Genomic DNA, 7080 nt, shown 5'->3' on the forward strand with positions numbered 1-7080 from the left:
CATTCCATCTCAGCTGTCACTTCTTATCGCCTATCCCCTGGCCCTTACACCTGGGACTGAGCCCTGAGAAATTTCCAAGTCAAGCATCAGCTAGGGTCAAGACAGACATCTGGGCTACCCACTAAGAATACTGCAAAATAAATATCCAAGGGGAACAGTTAATATACCACACAAAACACAAACACCAACAAAATGTATTTCGTGAGGGGTGGTGAGGATTAGAGCCCATAACGCAGAATGTGGTAATGTCTACTGGTAATGCTTTCTTTTTTTTTTCAATTTTTTTTTTTTTTATTAAGGTATTATATGTGTACATATCTTACCATTGCCACCCCCACCCCACTCCCATATATGCCCTCACCCCCCAGAGTTTTGCATCCATTGGTTATGCTTATATGCATGCATACAAGTCCTTTGATTGATCTCTTATCTCCCCCACCTCTCCCTAACCTTCCCCCTGTAATTTGACAGTCTGTTTGATGCTTTATTGTCTCTGTATCTATCTTTTTGTTCAAGTTTATAATGTTCTTTATTATCCATAAATGAGTGAGATCATGTGGTATTTTTCTTTCATTGACTGGCTTATTTCACTTAACATAATGTTCTCCAATTCCATCCAGGTTGCTGCAAATGATGAGAATTCCTTCTTTTTTATGGCAGCATAGTATTCCATTGTGTAGATGTACCACAGTTTTCTGATCCAGTCATCTGCTGACAGGCACCTAGGCTGTTTCCAAATCCTAGCTATGGTGACTTGTGCTGCTATGAACATAGGGGTGCATATATCCTTTCTGATTGGTGTTTCTAGTTTCTTCGGATATATTCCCAGGAGTGGAATTACTGGGTCAAATGGGAGTTCCATTTTCAGTTTTTTGAGGAAACTCCAAACTGTTCTTCACTGTGGCTGCACCAGTCCGGTAATGCTTTCTTAACATTCCTTGAGTTTCCCAACCTAGCCCTGGGAGTACCAGCCGCTCAGCTATTACATCCTGCAAATATCAGTACCTCTTTGCTGATTCATAAGGCTCTACAACCAAACTCACTATGAGCTAGTTACCAATATGGCTGACCATTGAAAGTCTTACAGCTAGTTCTGCGCTATCAACTATGAAACACACTTTAAGTGGGATTATTACCCACTTACTATTTGAGAAAGGTATTAAGCTGAAGCTATAAATACAGACTTATTTTGCAAATTGTTTCTCTACAGTGATTTTTCACCTGATGGCTGCGACATGATCTCCCCTTTGTCAGACAAGGCTGGGCTATCGTCTTCTTAACGTCTATAACTTTGGGGAGACTTTACTGATGGAAAGGATGTAAAGCAAACACACAGAAAACCAAAAATGCCCGAGAGCAAAGCAATAAGGAATCATAAACTACCTTTAATTATATCAACAGGACGAATGTCAAACCATGTTGAGAATTTATATTTTAAAGTTTATATCTAGTTAATATATTGTAACTGTGACATAATCCTCTGGGGATAAAAGTATTTGTGATGGCAAATGGACAGTACAATCATTTAGGTAGCATTTAGGAATATTGCTACAGTTACTTGACATAGATAGAAATCCATGTATTTATTAGTAAGGTACCTCACATCTTAAAGAGTAAAAATTCACATGGGACAGGCTTATAAATATACATAAATCTCAAAAATCAATCACAATCGAACATGAGGTACATAATTATTATAAAACAAATATAACCCATCAATGTCTATTGAAAGGCATCATTTTTACAAAATAGTATTTTATAGACAATCTCAAAAAAGTATATTAATACTCCTGGAGCCAGACTGTTCCGGCATGTTGGCGCAGCTGTGGGAATAAGGCATGTGGAGAAGCTGCATTCACTCTTCCAGGTGGCCAGGACTTGCTATGTGATGAAATGGTAACTGCTCTAGTGACCTGGGTGAAGGCCACAGCCCCATTCAGCACCCCGAGACCCGAGAGAATCGCTCACTCTCCAGAAGAATGGAACTGAACAGCTACTTGCCCAATAGCAAATATCTGGGGAGCAGGGGGGAGTGGGCTGAAAGTATTAGTCAAAAAATCAGTATATTTTAAGTGAAAAACTCCAGAGATGAATGATTCACTTAAATTTGCAGCCCTATTTGAAATCACATCAGCATAGCCACTATTTTTATGAAAAGGAACTTATACTCAAGTTATCTATTATACATAGAAACAAAGAAGTCCAACCTGAAACTAAATAATTGGAGAACTAGAGAAAGAACCGAATTATATACAAAACGGGTATGGGTTGCATCAACATGCCATGTACTCAGTTAACACTCATCTCAGTTTCTTAAGTAACAGTATAGAAACATCAGACTCAACAATGATACTTTATACGTTCTTAACAATTCGTACAATGTTGATTGGAGGAGGCAAGGCTTAATAAAGGATCCAGGGATCCTCTCTACAAACTAAATTTCTATAAACTCCAGGGTCATTTTGCCTGTAATACATACAATGTTTTTTTTACCTCTTGGGTTTTAAAGCATCCAAGAGTTCAGAAACAGAAACCATCTTGGCAAAGACCTTCAGATGGGCATGGTATGTACATAGGGGCATTTATGTATAAACACACACAGACCTCATCTTGTATGTACACATCTATATACAAACACCGAGAATAACCTGTTCACTGGTCATAACCAATTCTGTTTAGGGAACAAAAAGACATACATTTATATACAACGAAGTATACACATCTCCGCCTTGGGCCTATTGTGGTGGTTCTCAAACATGTTTCCATCATGATACATAAGGTAGATGACATTGTCACATGTGTAAAACATTCCGGCAGCTGCAGCAGATTGTGATAAAACGTAAAAAAAAAAAATGTCTGCAGGGAAATAAATTACTCTGAAACATGGTAATCCCCACCATGAAGAGCAATTCATCAGTGAAAGTCATTCATGGCTGCCACAATTTAGGTAAAATAAAACGACTGCTTACCCAGCACCGACTTAACTGCCACCACTTTCCCATCAACTCTGGGAAGTCTATCAGAATGTAAGTGCCGGGGAAAGCCATTATCAGGATAACAATTCATCAACTATGTCTTACAAACAAATCACTCACTAACTTCAATATTCTTGCAATTAACCAGTAATGCATTACCAGCAGTGTCCTTGACAATTGATCCTGATATATGGGCGTGTCTCCTGAGAGCAAGGGAAACATACAGTCCACGGGCCAAACCCAACCTGCTGCCTAATTTTGAATGGTCTGCAAGCTAAGAATGGTGTTTACATTTTTAGATGTTTTTGTTGTTGTTAATCTGCACCGGAGGACATTTTTCCATTGATTTTTAGAGAGAGTGGAAAGGAGCTGGGAGATGGAGAGAGAGAAACATTGATGTGAGAGAGACACATTGAGTGGTTGCCTCCCGCATGCAACCCAACTGGGGCTTGGGATGGAGCCTGCAACCAAGGTACGTGCCTTTGACTGGAATCAAATCTGTGACCCTTCAGTTTGCATAGCCAATACTCTATCCACTGAGCCAAACCAGCTAGAACTAGATGTTTTTGTAATCTAAAGAAGAATATTTGTGACATGTAAAAATTAGGTGAAATTCCAATTTCAGTGTCAACAAAGGTTTATGGAAATACAGCCATCTGTGCTCATTGGTTGATGCACGGTCTATGACAGAGTTGAACAGTTGAAACAGAGAATGCAAAGCCTGAAATCTTTACCATCTGGCCCTTTATAGAAAAAGCTTGCTGAGCCCTAGGCTAGAGCTAAGAATGATACACCACTTCTGTGGTCATCTCTCTCAAACACATATCCTTTATGTAGACAGTAAACTTAATTACAGAAATAGCAGTAAAAACCCCTCAGGATGGAAATCCACTTGAGTTGTCCAAACTTCCTGATTTCCTTAATGACAAAAGCCAACTTAAGACAGTTAAACATGGCTCCTGCATTTTGTCTGAAATCATGTTTACCAGTTCACCTTTGAGATGGCTGGGGAGCAATGAAAGGGCATTGGACTCCAAGTTAGAAGACCCGGGTTTTAGGCAAGCCACTTTTAAAAATTAATCAAGACAAATACATTTTAGTCTTGTCCAATCTGTGTATTAATTAAAAAAAAAAAAAACCACGATTAAAAGCTCAGGAACCAAGTACCTAGCTAATTTGAGCGTGGATCGTGGGTTCCACTTAATAAGTTTTAATGTATGTGCATGAAGGCATGAATAGGTAGGAAACAGTACCACCTCCCTAGGCCTCAGCTGCCCCTTTGTAAAATAAGTGCATTGGATTAAGTGGTCTCTAATGTCCTTGCCAGCACAGGTAATTTGTGCCAAATGACTAGCCTCAGTTTTTTCATCTGTATAATTGGATTAAGAGAATCTATTAATTTAATCTATTAAATGTGTTAATCCACACAGAGTGCTTAGAACAGCACTTAATATAAATAGCTAGATTATTCTACAAAAACACAGGTGGGTATCTCCTCTGTACCAAGTACTATGTTAGAAAGTTGAATGCAGAGGTAAAATAGAAGTTGATTCTCTTACATTAGGTAAGAATGAATGAACTTGGAGTCTACAGGGTTTAACTCCCGTGTGTCTATAAATGGACGACTCTCTGAGATGATGTTAAATGCTGTTCTCCAACCCAGCTCTGTGAATTCTTATTTCTAAACAATGATCATTGGTAAGAATGTCAACTATGTTTGCAGGGCAAAACAGCATTCTCACTAACCATCTTTCTATTTATGTTTCAAAAAAAAAAATCTCATCTTAAAAAAGTTTCTATGCCTAATCCCACAATCTGCAAAATGTTGGATTATGAGTTTAATGTTTGCTAAAGAGATGACTTATAGTTTGATCACTGGTGGAAGAATATAAAAATGTTAGCCAGTTTGACAATATATATGAAATACAAGTCTTCTGTTCCAAAGAAACTTGCCACAGAAGTTTATTTATTCCTTCAACACATGTTGGCTGAGTGTCTACCATGTAGTAGTGTGTGTTAAAATGAGTAACAAGAAAAGGCTACTCCTGCATAGGGAGGAGGAGCCAGCAATTACAGTCAAGTGTGATGAGGAAGCCCAGTGTGCTATTAGGAGCACTTGGCAGGGACCTAAATCTACTTAGTCCAGGGGGTAGGAAGAAGAAATAGTTAAGCTGTGGCCTGAAAGATGAGCAGGAGTTCGTCAAGAACAGGAAGTGGATGGAGAATGTTTGGGCACAGGGAACATGAGAGGTAAGAAAGCAGGTCTGAAGAACTGAGAGCTGGGTCATAGCAAGTGAGGAGTGGTGACAAAAGAAGATACTGGAGGTGATCCAAGTGGCTTGCATTTTACACTAACAGCAGTGAGCAATCATGGAAGGTTCCAAGCAGAAATGTGCAAAACTGGTAACCAATTGGTGAAAACTGGTAGAGACAATTTGTGAAATAAGTAGCTTGACTTGAAATGTAAGCAGAAGGGAAATCCATTAATTTATTGCTTCCCTGCCAGCTACAGAGACTAGCTGAAGTCTCTCTTTAGTTTTAATCTATTTGTAGCTGAGATATAATACACATAAGAGAATGAAACAGAAAAATATTGGCTCTCTTATTTACAATGTGGGTGCCTGCACACTCAGTATCTTCACTGCTCAACAACCAGCATAGCTGCGAAGGTGATGTTACAACCCAGCCTCGGCCATGACCAGAGGGCTTAGTTAGGCAGTGGTAGTCAAGTGGAACCAGGGACTTAAACTTCATAAATCCTACCCAGTTCCTTTGCTCACTTGATGTCGTTTAACCTCTCCCCACCTACAACAAGGATTAGTTCTCCTACGTCCCTCAGATGAGCTTGGTGAACAGTGCAACGTCACAGAAATCTCGATGGTTTTCTGCTTTCTGTTCAGCTCAGAAGAATTTGAAAGCTCTCTCAAAAGGTGGATTCTCGCCTGACATGAATTCCAAGGATGGCATTAGAACCACAGTCTCCAGTGTTGTTTAATCAAAAAACCCACAAAGCTGGAGCCAGCTTTAAAGCAATGAGGCAAGCCAGAGGACTCCAGAGCTCTACAATGGAAATGCCTCAACCGCAGAACCACATCCATGGATTCTTTTCTTCTAAATGCGCTGCTAACACAGACATTTGGAACAAAGGGAACCTTTGCGTTCCTTTGAAAAAAGGAACTCCATTAAGTCAAAGCATTATTATAAATTATGCTGACTGCCAATCCAATTCACAAGTCTGAGTGAATAATCTAGGTGAATTCACTTTACGGGTCATTTCTTATCTATAATAATAAAAGCATAATATGCTAATTAGACCAGACATCTTTCCGGAAGACCTTCTGGATGAAGCCGGGGCTGTGAGAGCCAAGCTCCTTGCATGAATTTTGTGCACCGGGCCTCTAGTTTTCTAATAATAATAAAAACAAATCTCATCTTAAAAAAGTTTCTATCCCTAATTCCACAATCTGCAAAATGTTGGATTATTGTCAAAATGCTTTAAATTTTTATTAAGATGATTTGTCTGTTATATTACTGTTTACTGGTAATTATTCTCACTGTATGTTACTCTGGCAACAGAATAGGCTGTAACCACAGATGAGTACCTTAATTTATAAAACAGTGGTTAAATTCTAACTGCTAACAATGCCCATATTTTCTATCATTAACATAATTTTCATCTTCAGGATCAGTCAACTCTGTTTCTAAGCTTTCCAACAGCAATAAAAAAAAATGGTTTCTCGTAGCTACTCACTAATTGAGAAGAAATTTCAAAGAAATATGAACCATTTTCATATTATTGTAATCTCCCCCATTCTTCCCATCAGCTGTGTAATTATCCAAACGCACTTAAGCTTCATGGAAATTTGAAAGTTCTTTTGCCTAAAAGGCTGACTGTGAACTATGTCCATGCAGTAAAGTTCTCTTTAGTAATATTCCAAGTAAGTCTCCTGAGCTGTGGCTGGAAGAGGAGAGGTGCTTTAGGGACATGATCCCATGCCTAGCTCTTTATCTACCTTGCTACCTGTTATCTGACCAAGTCACAAAAAGGCAGCCTTCTGGGTCTCAAACCCCATTCAGTAAGAAGGCAATAATAATATTCATCAAA

This window comes from Eptesicus fuscus, chromosome 15 (genome assembly GCF_027574615.1).
Source record: "Eptesicus fuscus isolate TK198812 chromosome 15, DD_ASM_mEF_20220401, whole genome shotgun sequence".
NCBI lineage: Eukaryota > Metazoa > Chordata > Mammalia > Chiroptera > Vespertilionidae > Eptesicus > Eptesicus fuscus.